This window comes from Mercenaria mercenaria, chromosome 10, assembly GCF_021730395.1.
Source record: "Mercenaria mercenaria strain notata chromosome 10, MADL_Memer_1, whole genome shotgun sequence".
Taxonomy (NCBI): domain Eukaryota; kingdom Metazoa; phylum Mollusca; class Bivalvia; order Venerida; family Veneridae; genus Mercenaria; species Mercenaria mercenaria.
In genome coordinates, this window is record NC_069370.1 from 7707084 (window position 1) to 7724602 (window position 17519).

A 17519-nucleotide genomic window follows, 5' to 3' on the forward strand; every position below is an offset into this window, starting at 1 on the left:
GAGGATGTCAACAAAGGCGACACCAACACCAGAGTGAACAGAATAGCTCTCACTATTCTTCAAATGCACTAGAATTTTGAAAAGTTTGGCAATTTATATGTGTGTATCAATGTACATCAAATATTTACACACAATGTTTTGCAAAAACAAAACGAAAAATTTGCCAGAAAGTGATATTGCGTGTCTACTTTTTTTAGTGTATATATCGGTTCAGTATTGCATATTTGGGCAATTTGACTATATGTGTCTCAAAAGTTAGTACCAATAAACCGATATTTTACGCACTCTTATTGTAGTAACAATTAAATGAAAATAAGGAAATGAAATGCAGCGAAGTAACATGTATGTAATATATTGGCTCTACAATTTCTTGAAATTCTCAGAGTTACTAATTCTATATGTATCAAAGTGTTTTGCGGAAGTCTCGGTTTAAGTGTTCTCAAACCTCAATAGAAAGTGATGCTGCAATAATAAAAACAATAAAATTACTTTACACAATAAGGTTTAGTGCAGTTAATGTTTTAAGACTGCAAGAGTATATCCACACACTTAACTGAATGTTAAATTGATGGCAAAAGTGATGTGCAGCATGTCCGGTTAAAATTGTTCATTTTGAGTGTAACTCCTTTTGGGGCCTCTTGAATTATATATGAAATTTCAAAGAAAATGTAATATGTCTTAGCTTTTTTTATATGCACTGGATACAATAGAGGATAAACATTAATTTCTTAATTACATGTTAATATCAATGTACCGCAAATTTTAACGTATTGGATACGTCACATCATCATGTAAATGCCGTCTTACGGAGAACCCCCAATTTAGGGCCTCTTAGTCTTTAATTTCACTTGAAAATTAAATTTATACCTCAAATTATATTATATAATTGAATCTTTCCACTCTATTATATATTTAAGTCAGATTTACCTTTACCTCTAATTTAAACAACATTTACTTTCATTGTTATTTCTTATCACGTGAACCCCTTTTGGAGCCTCACGAAAACTTGAATAGGGATATTTGAGCCTGGTATCCACCCTGGCTGAATTCCATATACCCCAACGAACATTTTGATGTATGATACCATATTGTACTAAAAAATGCCTACGGATTTTTTTCTAGGGGCTTTCGCCAACTGTCTATTAGGGCATTTTAAGTATTTCTATTATTTTAAATAACAAAATTTTAGCCGCGACGTTTGGGAAAAAGTGGACAGAAATATTGATTTTGTAGCAAAAACAGAGTCTGTTTTTCATAGGATCAAATATCCGTGGTGCTTTTATAAGGTGCACCGGGAAAGTTTCAAGGGCAAGAAAATTCAAAGGGTGACTTTTATGTAGTTATTATTAATAGGTAAATGCTTTAATGTTTCTTAACTTTGTTTCTTACATCTGGAATGTATTACACACATATTTTTTTTAAAAAGGTGAATGTTTGAATATGAACAAATAAACAGTGCGCATGTAAATATCTCCCGAGATGAATAGTTTCCTTAAGCACTGTTTGATTTTTCTCATCGAAGTTGTTTTGGATCTGAAAGTTATTGAATACACTGATATAATCACGCAAAAGGATATCATTATTCTATTATAACATTGTTTTTATATTATCAGTAGAGTAGAAATTTTGAGAGAGAGGAGGTTTGGAAGTGAAAGGTCTATTAGGATTACGTTGTACCAGTTTGTTCAGAAAGAAGGGCTGGAATGTTAATTCTATTTACCACTGAATGTATCAATTGTGTATAATTTCACAATCTGGATTTGTTTCAGACATATAAACATGTCTAGGTATATATATACAAACTTTTATGGCATATACTGAAAATTACAGAAATATAGTGAGCAATACAGGTCTAGTATAAATATTCTGGAAATTGTCAGAAATGTAGATCTATCATGTTAAACATCGTATGGCACAAACATAGAATCATGGCATATTTTTCATACACAGAGGTTATTTAAAACATAACTTACTTCAAATAAGGCAAGAAATAAAAAAAGAAGTTGCAGAATTAACTACCAAAGTAATAATGAAATAATTAGTACATTAGCATCCCCTTCATCTCCTTTTTTATACATCCCCAACATTTTCAATTTCAGCGTTCAAACAATTATCAATAGTCTTTTGAGCATTAAATATACTGAAGCATCTGAACGATGGACCGTGGTAAATTAGACGATAAAACACAAGAAAGCCTTGATTCAATGTTTGCATTTTGACATGCTCATTGACATATTTTAATAAATATTATGCTGGACCTCATTTACCCGGGGAGTAATGTATTAGACGTCATGTGGCAATTTGACGTCAATTGACGTCATAAATCTCTCTTACTCGTCCGCGTATCAACCGTTTTATTTTCGCAAAATAAACAGAACTTGATTTCCTTCTTTGATCAACTTGAAATCAAATCGAGCCATGTTAGAACTTACTATAAATAGTAACAAAAATCCCATATTGAAAACAGCCATTACGGCATCGTTTGACGAATCCATAATGGCGCAATGTGCCTCTGGCACCATTATCTTAATGGCCCCTGGTAACCGGAACTTTCGTGCGTTATGACGTTGACGTCATGTTGCAACGTCAGTATGGCGGATAAAAAAGTGCTTAATCTTTTTAAATTTCGATTTCTTTGACTATTATAAACAAGCCAAATCGACCAACGTGTCCTATACTTTAAACAATGTCGACGTCAAAGCTTTATTACTCTAGTGTATTATCAAATTATGTAATGGTTTTATTTCACTGCCGCGACGTCAGGCGTGTGATAAAATATTTTAATAAACTTTTAAGAATACATTCTGTCTTTTGACGCCATACACCCGATACGAAATTTGCATGTCATTATTGAAAAATGATTAAATTTATGGTTTGATTTAAACCTAAATATTTTACATCATTACATACGTTTTCCCCCAATTACCTACAAGAGAACCAGGGGCATGTACGTCAATACTTTTCAATATAGACTTTTGAACGACAAATAACCACAGGCTCTTGCAGCAGAAATATTGTGCTACGTTAGGAGCGCAATACTTCAAATGCATCTTGTCTTTACGATAAATATACAATTGTACAACAAATGTATGCAGTTTTGTTTTAAACTTACGCCTACAACCGTTCGCGCCAATTTGTGTGAACTTATCCTTGCATGTACATTCTAGTCTGGTAGCGTCTGTATTAAAATCACATTCGGCATCATTTGCACTGCAATCAGCGTCTGTGACACATACTGAATAAAATTGTATGAATTTTTACAGGAGTTGAACACTTTTTATATTATGTCTTTATTACTAAAGTTCAGTTACGTGTCAAATTAAAATCCATAAAACTTTTTACTAAAAGACTAAAAAGCATTTCCAATAGTCTTGTAAAACTGTAAGCAAACTCTATTTTATGCAGTATTGATAAAATTGTTACCAAAAAAATAAAACTTTTATATCTTATCTCGAGCGCAACACATCTTTTTTTCGTGCACACGACATCTTATCTCTAGCGCACAACATCTTATCAGGTGCGAACGACATTTGTCTGTCTGTCTGTTTGTTTGTCACTATCTATCTCTCTCTCTCTCTCTCTCTCTCTCTCTCTCTCTCTCTATCTATCTATCTATCCCATCCATCCAGCCATCCAAGGCCCATTGTGTGTATTCAGATCATTTAGTAAAAACATACGGCGGTCACCGTTTTTGCTTTCGTTTCGTTTATAAATACTCAAAACAGTTTTACGGGTTAGTGATTTAATCAAAGTACTGAAAGTACAGAAAGGATGGCTACCAGAAAACACTGGATGAAATCTGTGCGGGAAATATGTTTGCAAAATCTTAGATATTATGGGTTTTCCATATCAAACTAAGGCGAGCATAGGGTAATGTTGTGATGATCCATCTTGATTACCTTGTGAAGGCAGTGTAAGGATATTACAGACTACAGATGGTGAAAAGTAAAGTGATAAATATACGCAATCTAGCTACATTGTACTTTATTACACAAACGTGATACCAGTTTAACTTTTTTTGTTATTTCTCATCGTTTATGATTTTTGTCATTTTAATATATGAGCCGCGCCATAAGGAAACCAGCATAGTGCGTTTGAGACCCGCCTGGATCCTGACCAGACTGTGCGGATGTGCAGGCTAATCTAGATCCATGCTGGTCGCAAACGCACTATGTTGGTTTTCTCATGGCACGGCTCATATAAATTTTTTATGTAAACCAATGTATCACCATTGAGAACAATAAATAACTTTGGCTAAAAGATCAAAACTTAATAACGTTTCTTAATGTCGTAAATTTTCTTTAAAGGAATTTATGCGTTGTTTTACATTATCTTCATGCACTACTAAACTTTCTATCAGGGCCTTACTACCACTTATAAAATAACTGTCATTGTAAGCCATGAGAAAAGTGTGCATATTGTATATTGAATACAAAGAGATTTAAACAAATGTAGGTCATATTTTGTCTCCCTGATCAGTTGTTGGAAAAAGGACCTATCTGATTTTTCTATCACTTTTAACCAAAGTTTTATGTTGGCTTTAGTTAAGTAGTCAATTCAGAGTTGTTTCCCTTAGATTTTCTTGGGTAGGTGCCATCTCTAGTATAAGAAAGACGGTTCATTTCGATTGATATTAAACCTTAAAAGATTAAATGAACATATTGATTTGAAACATTTTAAAATGGAAACGCTCAAATCTGCTTTATCACTGATGCAAGTTGCGATCTTAAAGATGCTTATTATAGCGTAAATGTGGCGGAACAATGCAGAAAATATTTGCGGGTTTTCTGGGGAAACATTTGTTATCAGTATACATGTTTGCCAAACGGATTGAATTTAGGTCCACGATATTTCACTAAACTCTTGAAATGTGCTTTTTCACACTTAAGGAAGCAAGGCTATTTAAATACTGTTTCACTGATGACTCTCTTCTCTTCTCCAAGGTGATACTTACGAAGAGTGTGTTCAAAATGTGCACAAAACTGTGAAATTATTTGATGGCCTAGGTCTTACAATCCATCCAGAAAAGTCGGCATTCATACCAACACAGATTATAAAATTTCTAGGGTTTGTTTTAAACTCAGTGAAAATGACAGTAACATTATCAAATGAAAAGTAGAAGAAAATCATATTTCTTTGCCAGTCTATTCTGGATAAGGAGACGTTATTTGTTCGAGATCTGGCACAACTTATAGGAAAGTTTGTTGCTTGTTCCCCATGCAGTGTCCCATGCTACAGTGTTTTACAAACGCTTACGAAATGAGATGATGCAGGTCAATAAAGGGAACTATGATTCAGTAATACATTTGACCAACGCCTGTAGAGAGGATATCAAATGGTGGATAACTTATCTGCCTTCCTGTGAAAAATCTGTGATTACAAATGAATACAACATAGCACTTTTCACGGACTCTTCACTTGAAGTGTGGGGCACTATTATGAATGGGAAATCAACAGGTAGTCAATGGGATATAAACGAGAAAAACAACCATATTTACTTACTTAAAGCTTAAGGCTGTTTTTTAGCATTACAGTCTTTTGTAAAGATATGCAGGATATTCACATCAGAATACGATCAGATAATACAGTCACAGTTATTTGCGGGAACCAAACAAGGTTCAAGTAAATCAAAGCTTAATGACATAACCCGGGAAATATGGCTGTTTGCCATAGAGAGGAAGATATGGTTATCTGCTGAACATGTAAAGGGCTCTGACAATGTGCAGGTAGACCAGAAATCACGAAAGTTTAACGTAGACACAGAATGGAAGTTAAATGAAATCTATTTGTAATGTTTTCGGTACACCAGATATTGATCTTTTTGCAAATAGACTGAATTGTCAAGCGTCTAGATATTATTCATGGAGGGCAGATCCAAATGCTGTTGCAGTAGATGCATTTTTGCAGTCTTGGTCAAATGAACTAAACTATCTTTTTCCTCCTTTCAGCGTGATAGGGCAGGCATTACAGAAAATACAACAAGAACAAGCGGAAGCGATAATTGTTGCACCAGCATGGCCAACACAAGTTTGGTTCCCGCAAATGATAAAAATCTGCATAACATGCCCACTTCTGTTACCAGTCAGAGACAACCTACTCATGTTACCGGACAAAATATGCAGTCATCCATTACTAAAGAAACTACATTTAGCAGTTTTTCGAGTCTCGGGAGACAGCTCAAAGCCAAAGGCTTATCAAACAATGTTACTGACATCATTTTGCAATCATGGAAAAGTACCACAAAAACTCAGTATGGGGGTTATTTCAAAAGATGGGTGTATTTTTGTTGTGAACGGAATTCCGATCCCTTTTCACCACATGTGAACAATGTTTTAGAATTTTTAGCTAGTTTGTATTATTGTGGATTAGGTTATAGTGCCATTAATACTGCAAGATCAGCCATCACTTCATTTGTCATGACAGATGGTCTAAATTACCCTGTGGGTCAACATAATTTGGTGAAAAGATTTATGAGAGGGGTTTTCTTGTTACGACCTGCCTTCCCCAGGTATAATGTTACATGGGATGTAAATAGAGATCTTAGTTACCTTGAAAATATAAGTGTTGAGAATAATTTGAAACAGCTTACAATGAATGTTGTTATGTTATTATGTTTATTGTCTGGACAAAGACTGCAATCTTTGCACTTAATTGATATTAGGAATATTGAATTTTCAGGTTCATATGTATAAATAAGGTACGAAGATCTTTTGAAGCAATCCAGGCCAAATTATCATTTAAGTAAATTAATGTTTAAAGAATATCCAGTCAAAACATTGTGTATTGTTTCTCTTCTTCGGCAGTATCTCAAAGAGACAATACCACTTAGAGTCAATGAACAATCGCTATTCATAAGTTTTTGCAAACCGCATAGAAAAGTATCTAAGGATACTATTGAACGATGGGTGAAAGAAATCTTAAAACATGCAGGGATAGACGTTTCTATATTCAGGCCGCACAGCTGTAGATCAGCATCAGTTTCTCAGGCGGATAGAACAAGGTTGTCATTGGCAACAATATTTAGAACAGCAATGAGGTCAAGGGAGTGCACATTTAGGAAGTTTTATGATAGGCCAGTTACTAATGACACTTAGTTTGCTGAAGCTGTGTTATCTAGAACTCAGATCTGTTTACCTTCAACTTGATAAATTGCTTATCCAGGATTTATTTACCCAGGTGGCAGTCAAAGACTGTGGGAAATTTTACAGATCTTGCTAATAGGTCACATTACAGATTCATGCATGTAAGAGGCATTATGCTTCACTGATTAACAGTATTATGATATAAATAAACTTGATTATTCCAAGTATATGTCAATTATTTCTATGTTTTAATTGTAGTCCCTTAATTAGCAGTTGTAGCTGGATGGTCTCTAAAATTCTCACGTGACTTTCTCAGTATACATGTGTGATTGAAGTGGAATTAATAAATTATACGAAATTTATTGAAGTATGATTATGATCTTTTAAAATCACACATGATACTGAGACAGTTACGTGCCCAGCCCTTCCCAGCCCGTTTGTGGACACTAAACATCCAGCTACTAGTGCTCTGAAATCTGACTGATAACGCATTTGATCTCACGTAACTGTCTCAGTATCGTGTGTGATTTCGTGGAATCATAATCATACTTCAATAAATTTCGTATAATTTATTATTTAAAGTTCAATCGAGAAACCTAGTTTATCGAACGTAAACATGGGTTCAAGAGCGTAAAATATGGTTTACGCCTGTTGTCCTATGTTTTCGCTTGAAAATATATGTTAGTATTCGATAATCCTAGTTTTTCGACCAAGAATGTAATTATTGGATTATTGGATTGCCGCGAACCATTGTTTACGAGCGTGAACCTATGTTTACGACCATGAACTTGGGTTTACGAGATGAACCATAGTTTACGAACGTGAACCTAGGTTTACGTTCAGTAAAATTGGTTTCTCGAACAAAACTATGATTTTTGGTCGTAATCCTATGTTCACGAGCGTGGACCTATGTTTACGGTCGTAAACCCATTTTAACGGTCGTAAACTTAAGTTCTCGATCGTTAACATATGTTCACTTTCGTAAACTATGGTTTACACACGTGAACCCTGAATTACGCCCGTAAACATAGGTTCACACTCGTGAACTTAGATTAACGACCGAAATTCATAATTCATAAAAAAAACTAGTTTAAACCTGGGTTCACGGGCGTAAACTATGGTCAACGCCCGTTATCTTATGTTTCGCTCGAAAATAATTTATGGGTAAGTATTCTAAAAACTTGGTTTTACGTTCGAGAAACCTACTTTATCGGTTGTTAATTCTAGTTTTTCGATCACGAACCTTGGTTCACGTTATTCTTGGGCAATTGGCGTGCCATAAAGGTTTATATATGTTTATAAAGACGCAATAATGAACATTGATGGACATATATTATAATTTCAGATAAAGTATACAGGTAACAAAAAACAAAAACAAGGAAGAATATCCAACAGGTAAAGCCACGTTCAAAACACGCAGCCTCCCAAAGACACACACGAACAACCCTCGCACACAACACAAAAAATGAAACACAAAAGGACAAAACAAACAAATATAGGAACACAGTGTGGCACCGCCTTGGAACGGTCAGTGGCAAAACCACCACTGGGGAGTTACACAACATCTATACTTCGATATGCAAAGCCACAATCCCCCAACCCCCCCCCGCCCCCCCCCCCCCCCCCCCACCAACCACACACACACACTCAAACACATCATGTATGAATGTATGAACACTGATCAGATGGGGTGATTTTCTTGTTTTGAGGGAAACCCGATACAAACCGGACTGTTAATGATTAGTCTAGTCCTGTTCCTTCCCTAATACACTGATTAGAAAAATTGACGGACCCGTAATAGTGTACCTCCTTTTTTGAAGAGTATTCCATTCCTACCATAAGACTACTTTCACTAATTTTTCAGGAAGGCGTAGGTTCAAGCCCCACTAGAACCAAACTTTGTTCATTATATTTCTTTTTTTTTTCAAGTAAGATTAACATTTTTTTTCAATACTTGTTATCATTGATTTGTCGTACAAAAGCGCGAATTTTTCATTTGATTAGCCATTTCTTGCTGTTCAAAATGAATTTAACCTGAAGGGTGAATGTTTAGACATCTTTGAAAAAACTTTGTTACATTTTGTAGAAGTTCTTGGTTTTGCATTTATTCTTTAATTTACAAAGTTTGGAAGAAATGTAGGTAGGATTTACTTCTGCCCTATGGTTCTATTTGAATGCAGAGAGCAAGGCTATAATTCTTAAGATTTGGAGCTTAATTTCTGTCCGATTAAATTCTCTTACTCGAGGCTCCCAAGAAAAATTGTTATCGACAATTTTATTTTGTGTTTTACAATTGTTACGCAATACTTTGAGGTTTAATTTAGAAAAATATGAGGTAAAATGACTTCTCTGCGATCGTTTTGCGCAATGGCTTATCACTTTGAAATTTGTTATACAAGATTAACAAATAAAAAAAAAACAATCAAACAACAACGACACGGTAAAAGTCGTTTAAAGATGCAACACAGTGCGAAACAATGTTAACTTCAGGACTGTATCAATTAATGCATTTGTTAAACATTACCGTTACGGGTCCACTATCTTAATATAACCTGAAAGTTGAAAACGTGTGTTTAAACAAAAATTGTTTACATCTACGCCCCCATCCTTTAAACAAAATGGTTACTGTGGCAATTCCACGCAACGATTACGTCCCGTAGTACCTATAGCAAATGTTCTGAAAGAATAGATTCTTATAACTTAGGCCTAAATATAAGACTTGACATAACTCATATCACTATAAGTTCATTTTAATTGATATTTCATATTTCTTATTTTCCATGTTATGTCAGATCGTCGAATAATGCGCAGTATAACTCATATCGACAATTGTTTCTCGGAACCAGCGTTTGTTTAATTAGCAATTTACAGACCGGGGTCATAATCTATAACGAAACGGTCAACAGTGTTGAGTTACGAAAAAGTTCCATTCATACAGACATTTCATTCATAGGGGCAAATTAATTCATCATCATTATGTAATATTTTCTAATATTATCTTTTAAGTATTTACCGTTAGAAAAATAAAACATTATTATAACATGTTAAAGCAAATAGATTTATTGAAACAGGTAAGTTTAACAATCTTTATACAACTCAATGGCAAAACTGATAAACGTGGTGAACTATTTGAATTGCGCATGAAATTAAATTTTGTGTTGTCAGTCTCAGCACCTTTGAACTTTTGTTGAACTTTGTTGAATCTCGATTTATTGTGGACAGCGAAGCGTGACCACAGATTTACCATACCACAAATTTACGGTCAAAATTCTTATCCGAAACCGAAGAACAAGTAGTTCCATGTCCTCCATAAATTCTACGTAATTCAAGTCTTTTTCACTTTCAAAAAGCTTCTGAGAATCAACTTTATCAAAAAATGCACTGCTTAAGTACAACCTTGTCGTAATCTATATTTAATAACAAAAACAACGCGTATGAAAATGAGCCTGCTTGCTTTGATCCCATGACCAAAACAATTCTTCATCACGTGAACAAAATAAACTATAATTAACCTATAAAAATTCTACAATCGGTATTAAAACCAAGTTGCGTCTTTTGTAAACGTTTTGAATTAAAACTCAGTTCTTGCTAGAAAAGTTAATCGATATTTTATTATTATAACAACACCAAAGAGCTTGTTTTAGTCACATGATCAGAAAACATCTAACTAGCACGGCGTGCGTTCTATAATTTTTCGGATAAAATTGCACCCTTGTATCCATTGAACTTTGTAGCATAGAAATGGGTTTATGAAAAGATATACTGCATGAAATCAGCAGAAGAGGTGTTATCCTATTTATTTTACAAAAGAAAGATTCGATCCTTTCATAATATTTACGTAAATAATTTTTATTTGCACGACTTAGGAAAATAATTGCATCAGTAACGGAGGGGGGCGAAACATTCATACCTGTTTCCCGAAAATATGCACTTCAGTTTGATTTAATATTACATTCCAGCTGATGTTTGTGATTGTCCTATCATTTGAAAAAAAAATATATTACCAATCAATGTCACAGGGGGCTGAACATGGAAACCCGTTTCAGATCAATAACTTGAGAACCACTTTACCCAGAATGTCGAAACTTCATAGGATGATTGGACATGTTGAGCAGATGACCCCTATTGATTTTTGAATCACTTGATCAAAAGTTGAGGTCACAGGAACCAGAAGCTTGAAAACAGTTTCCAACCAATAACTTTAGAATCATTTGACCCAGAACCTTCAATCACGATGATAGGAATTACAAAGTCGACGACCCTTAATGTTCTGGGGTCACTTGACTTAAGGGAAAGGCATGAAAATGGAAAATCTCTTTCTGGATCAATAACTTGAGAATCACTTGACCCAGAATATTGAAACTTCATAGGATGATTAGACATGCAGAGTAGATGACCCCCGTAGATTTTAAACTCACTCGATCAAAGATCAAGGTCACAGGGGCCTAAACATAGAACATGGTTTACTTGAGAACCATTTGACCCATAATTTTGTAACGTCATAGGGTGAATTGGACATGCCAAGTAGATGATCTCTATTTCAGCCAAACATTAGCGTCTGTATTTCGCTCCTATCCTCTATTGACTTCTTGCCTATTACGACTATGCAGTGGGGGACTAGGGAGACATGGGCATCTTCTAATTTGAAATTTAATTGCCCTCACTCGAAGGAGGAGGGGTATATTGTAAATATTAATGTTTGATGATGGATGTTGGTCGGTCTGTAGACAAATCAGTTTCCGGATGATAACTGGAGAAACCTTGGGCCTAGGATCATAAGATCGGGAGATTTGTCATGATCAGCAAATGACCCTTATTGGTTTTGAGTTCATTAGGTCAAATGTCAATATAACACTGACAATAGAACTTTTTTGCCAGAAAACTAGATTATGCTTTAGTCTAATATCACATTTGATACGGAGGTCATTGAAGACTGGTAAATTACATATGATTATTGATTTAAGATCAATACGTTAAATGTCCAGTAGGCAGTGACCAAATAATTTCTGTTCCTTGTCAGTTAATTCATGCGAATGTTCTGCAAGCTCTTGTTATAAATAGATTCTCCAAACAACACATAATTATCAATTAGTCCATGACATTTGCTCACATTTACTATTATTCCCCTTGTTCCAGAAAAAGCAGAGTGTTTCCCATTGATTTGTTGAAAAAAATATTTATAATTCAAAAAAGATTTTGAGCAAAATTAACAAAACCTCACAAAATTTTTAATAAGCACACGAGCTTTGCTCATATATTATTTTATCCCCTTTGACAGAGTAAAAGCAGAGTTTTACCCATTGATTTGGTTAAAGAAAGGTTGAAAATGGTTATTAATCAAAAGTAGTTCGGGGGCCTCCGTGGCCGAGTGGTTAAGGTCGCTGACTTCAAATCACTTGCCCCTCATCGATGTGGGTTCGAGCCTCACTCGGGGCGTTGAAATCTTCATGTGAGGAAGCCATCCAGCTGGCTTACGGGAGGCCGGTGGTTCTACCTAGGTGCTCGCTAGTGATGAAATAATGCACGGACGGGCACCTGGGGTCTTCCTCCACCATTTAAGCTGAAAAGTCGCCATATGACCTATCATGTGTCGGTGCGACGTTAAATAAAAAGAAAAACCAAACAAAAAACAAAATAAGCTAACTGTTCATGCCCATTACCAGAAGCTGTCAACCGCTGCCCGCATCAGTCCTCTCAGTTCTTTGATGGTTATAATAGTCTGGCGAATAAATCGCCAGCCTAAAAACACAAACTAATGATAAAAAAATCATTGATGACGCAAAGAAACAAATTTAAGTTCTTGACAAAATAAAGATTTAGAATGTAGGCTTCGCCCAAATATCAAAGAATTTTCCTGTTTCTCCTTAATGCATGCATGCAATTTGTTAAACTTTTCTAGCAAGGTGTGAACTGATATTATCAGTCAAACTGCGATTTGTTGCTATTTTAAAATGCAGTAAGCATCATTAATTTTGTTCAATTTTGAAGATATAATGGCCAATTATGTACACTGCTGATAAACTTGTACTTGTTGGAAGTTTAAATAACATCAAAATAGGCAGCGCCCTAAACACACGCATTGGACCCTGATATATATATATAGAGATAAGATGTCGTACGCTCGAGAATTATGTCGTGCGTACAAGATAAGGTGTCGATACGAGATAAAATATCGGACACACGAGATAAGATGTCGAGCGCACGAGATATGATGTCGAGCGCTCGAGACAAGATGTCATGCGCTCAAGATAAGATGTCGTGCTCACGAGATAATATATCGAGCGCTCGAGATAAGATGTCGTGCGCACGAGATAAGATGTTGAGCGCTCGATATAAGATGTCGTGCGCTGGAGATAAGACGTCGTGCGCTCAAGATATGGTGTCGAGAGCTCGAGATGAATAAATCTTAAAAAAATAAATGCATGTCCTAAACATACCACCGTAATAATTCAACGCAAGTGTATATGTATTTCAAATTTGTCTTATTTCATTCCACTACATTATAGGAATTAACAATATATAATTTCCAGAATAAAAAGATAACATAATGCCATTAGATACATAGGTTCAAAATACATTTCATGTTAGTCAATAGGAAAATCTGTTTTGTAAAGTTTCAAGCACATGTTTGCATATTATTATTATTATTAGTAGTAGTATTATTATTTGCATATTACATATTAAAGACTTCTAATCAATTACTTTTGATTATATCCACAACTCAAAAAAAAAAAAATCGTGACACATAATTTCATAATAATGCATTTTTTCAGTCAATCTGGTTATATTAATTTGAATACTATTTTTTTTTACTGATTGAACAATCATATCTATTTTCTTCGTATACGAAAATAAAAAGCGAATTAAAGTTAGCCAAAACTATCGAGAATTAATGGGATATTTGCATTGATCATTTATGTTAAGAATAATAAATTAAAATATTACATTTACACACCTGATTGTAGATTAGTGCTCTGAGTGTGTACACGTTTTGTAGAAAATATATGGAACAGTAGAATCATCCGTACTATATTCCTTAAAGCCATCTGCAATCAGACGAGAAATAAATATTTACATTTGTAGTTTTCTCCTCTTCAACCCTCAAAACGACAAGTAAACGCTGTATTTGTATTTACTACCAATCTGCATGTTTAACAAAATCAAGGTATATGATTATATGAAAGAATTTTAATATGCGATAAAACAAACTGTTAAAATAAAGTCAGTGTTTTAATGTTTGCTTTTTTTTTTCTAAGTTAGATAACAAATACATCGTGTATTATGCAGTATACAGTTCCATGGTATAAAACGCGTTGTGAATATAACAAAGTTTAATCTACGGTCAAAATAAGATTTTTATATACCAAATATATAATAAAATATATACCAAATATATGATTGATGCGAAACAAATATACCACAGTTTCTAAGCCCGAAAAAATAATAAAATGAAAAATAAATGTATTACCTATGTAGCAGTATAAACTTCTGAAATGATTAAACAAGAGCGCGTTCAAAATATTCCAGAACTTTCATCCAGTGTAATGTTGAATCCTTGATTTGATCAAAAACACTCGAGTGTTCTACCTCTTACAAAAACTTCAACGTTCAACGTCAGGTCGCAAACACTTTATGTTAACTTCAGACAGGGAACAGCTAAATCATCAACACTGTCGTAAATGAGGCATGTCGTAATACCTAAACATTACACTGCACATTTTGCAAATTAAGACCCATCATGTTTTCCCACCCTTCAAAAAATGTTTAAAAATCCAGTATCAACAACTAAACAGTAAACAGTTTATAACCATAATATGCGATCAGACATTCTCATTAGAAGAAAACCTTTTGTGTCAAAGTCGGATGCATTTTAATAAATCTTGTATAACCAAAATAATGGAAATACGATTACTACCGTATCAGTAATGTTTTGATTTGTGTTGTATACAGCATATTTTAATTAACCTTTAGCCTGCTGGCGGCAAGTGATTCTGCCTCTGCGACCAGTGCAGACCAAGATGTGCAGACTGATCGAGGTCTAGGCACTGGTCGCCATTCAATCAGTATCTTTTTGCTAAACACCCCTTTTAACTGTAAATGGCACTGCCGACTTTGAAAGATAGACAACTCCATTATAGAAATTAAGGAGGGAAAGGGTTAATTAATAAAATAAATCTGAAAGGAGATTCATTGCAAATATATAACGCAATCCAGCATGAAAATTGTCTCGGTTTGATTGAGTCTGTACAAGAGAGAAAATTAAATGTGTAATTCCTCTCACCCCCCCCCCCCCCCACCCCCCACCCCCCACGCCCCAGCTCCGGCTTAAAGATCCACCACGACCTAATGACCTACTTTTTTCGCCCACATAAACTTCATGAAAATAGTTCTTATAACACAATAATATACAGTTATACTACAAGTCTTCAGGTGGATAATTTAGGCCCTTCCTGAATAAATGTGTTTTCACAACTTTACTAGTCTGCAAACTTATTCAGTCAATCTCTTTTCAGCATAGTTGTAAGAATACAGATGAATAACTGTCTTACATTGTAGAAACAAAATGTGATTGAAATTAAACTAAATACACTGATTTATGTACATATTACTACATTAATTCAATAAAATGTTAAGACATTAAACACATTGTCTTGACCTAATATATGCCACTGTCAATTTGAATCTAAATTCTTGTACATTTCATATTTTTCATGCAAAGCATGTATAAATACCATCATGGAAATACAAAAGAATACAGTTATTTTGTGGTGCCTCTTTAAGCGGATTTCTGTTACGGTTAAATAGTTTAACAGAATGAACTCCATGATCCAAAGGACCAGAAAATATAACAACGCTGAATCCAAGTACGGGGAGACTTTTTACAGCCACCACAAAGCAGCATGAATTTCTTTTATTATGACTGAGGTATATTCATTGTAAATAGACCGATAAGCTCGTAACAATATGTACAATTCGTTTAAATGGGTCAACAGTATTGTTGCACTTAAAAAATAGACTGGCCTGGTTTATAGGTTTGTCAGGGCTACGGATATATTGTATTTTCCCATCGAAATATTTCTATAAAATGCTTCTTCCCCTCCGTTTTGGATCCGTCCACGTTTACAAACACGTTTGTTTATTTTATCGACTGTAGCTGAGGTGATTCTGGAACAACATACAAGGTATGAGATAAACAATGAAATAGATGTGTGATTCCCATAATGTTCAAGCTCAAATAGATGTTAGAAAGTACTATAATTGTCTCCGCTGTTGTTTTCCTTGTAAAAATAACAATGTATTTACCTTTTAATCAGCATTCCTGGACTTTTACTCTTTGCGAAACCTTGTCTTGAAGGTCTGTATATAGACAATCAAATATAAATACCAAAACATATGAGGTTTATTATAATGAAAGAAAATCATGGCCACGTGACTGAGACACCTGATGCGTAGCTTAACATCAGAAATTACCTACCCTCATTAAAAAATTAACCAGCAGTTTCGACAAAAACTTGGAAACATGAAGTTGCAGGCATTCCTCTTTACCATTAAGCATCATTAAAGCTTTTATCTGGAATGGAAAGGGCCTTTAATAGGCGGGAAAATGGCAGTTTATACTGATACAGACTACATTAAAAAAGACTACGTAAATCAATACCATCTTACCTATTAAGGCTTCGGATGCATATCCTGCGAATTACTGAGATCTAACCTATGAGAACCAAGTAGGAACATCCTGCGAGTTAATACCATCGTGCCAATAAGAACCTCAGAAGCACATCTGTCGAATTACTACACTCGTACCTATATGAACCACGGAGGCACATCCGTTGAATTACTATCATCGAGGCAAGGGTAGCAGTCGACAGTTTCCAGCGATTGATGCGAATTGATCTATGTCAAAATATGTCTCAAAACTGAACCTTCAAAATAATATCCAATGCAGAGTTTTTGCTGTGGTTCTCTAGAATATTTATTTCTAAATCTTTTGACAAGCATTCAGCTGACTCTATCTAGTGTCCCGAGGTCTGTCAAATGCGAAACTGCAATCAGTTGCTAGCTCTACGTGCAAATGTCAAAATGGTGCTTGAAACTACTACAAAGTCTTTTCAATGGCAGATATTATCCATGGATTTTAAGAAAACATGTAAATACATGACTGTCATTTCTTATGATTTTTACGTGATTTCTGTCAAATGGAAGGGGGCTTGCGAAAACCATAAACTTATTTTTTCTTTAAATCAAGCCAGTTATCGATTTTGTGTAGAATGATTATTGAAATGTCCTAGCTTTTCTTTATAATTCCTGAGAGCACCACTTCTTCCCTCTTCCCAATGTTGTTCTGAAGAAATAACTAGTAATAGTATATTTTTAAAGATGAGTTTATTCAATATGTTACTGATAAGCGGAAATTCCATGACAAAACCTGCATTGGTG

The 17519-nt window shown here is 34.7% G+C and overlaps 1 long non-coding RNA gene across 1 annotated transcript; it reads right to left on the minus strand.

The window, feature by feature from the left end:
* Positions 1 to 3050: 3050 nt before the first annotated feature.
* On the minus strand, positions 3051 to 14923 carry LOC123561005 (uncharacterized). The gene is made up of 3 exons (XR_008372568.1): positions 14551 to 14923; positions 14038 to 14128; positions 3051 to 3235 (listed from the first exon to the last, which is right to left on the minus strand). It is a non-coding gene; the product is annotated as an uncharacterized LOC123561005 (long non-coding RNA).
* Between the last annotated feature and the right edge of the window lie 2596 nt (positions 14924 to 17519).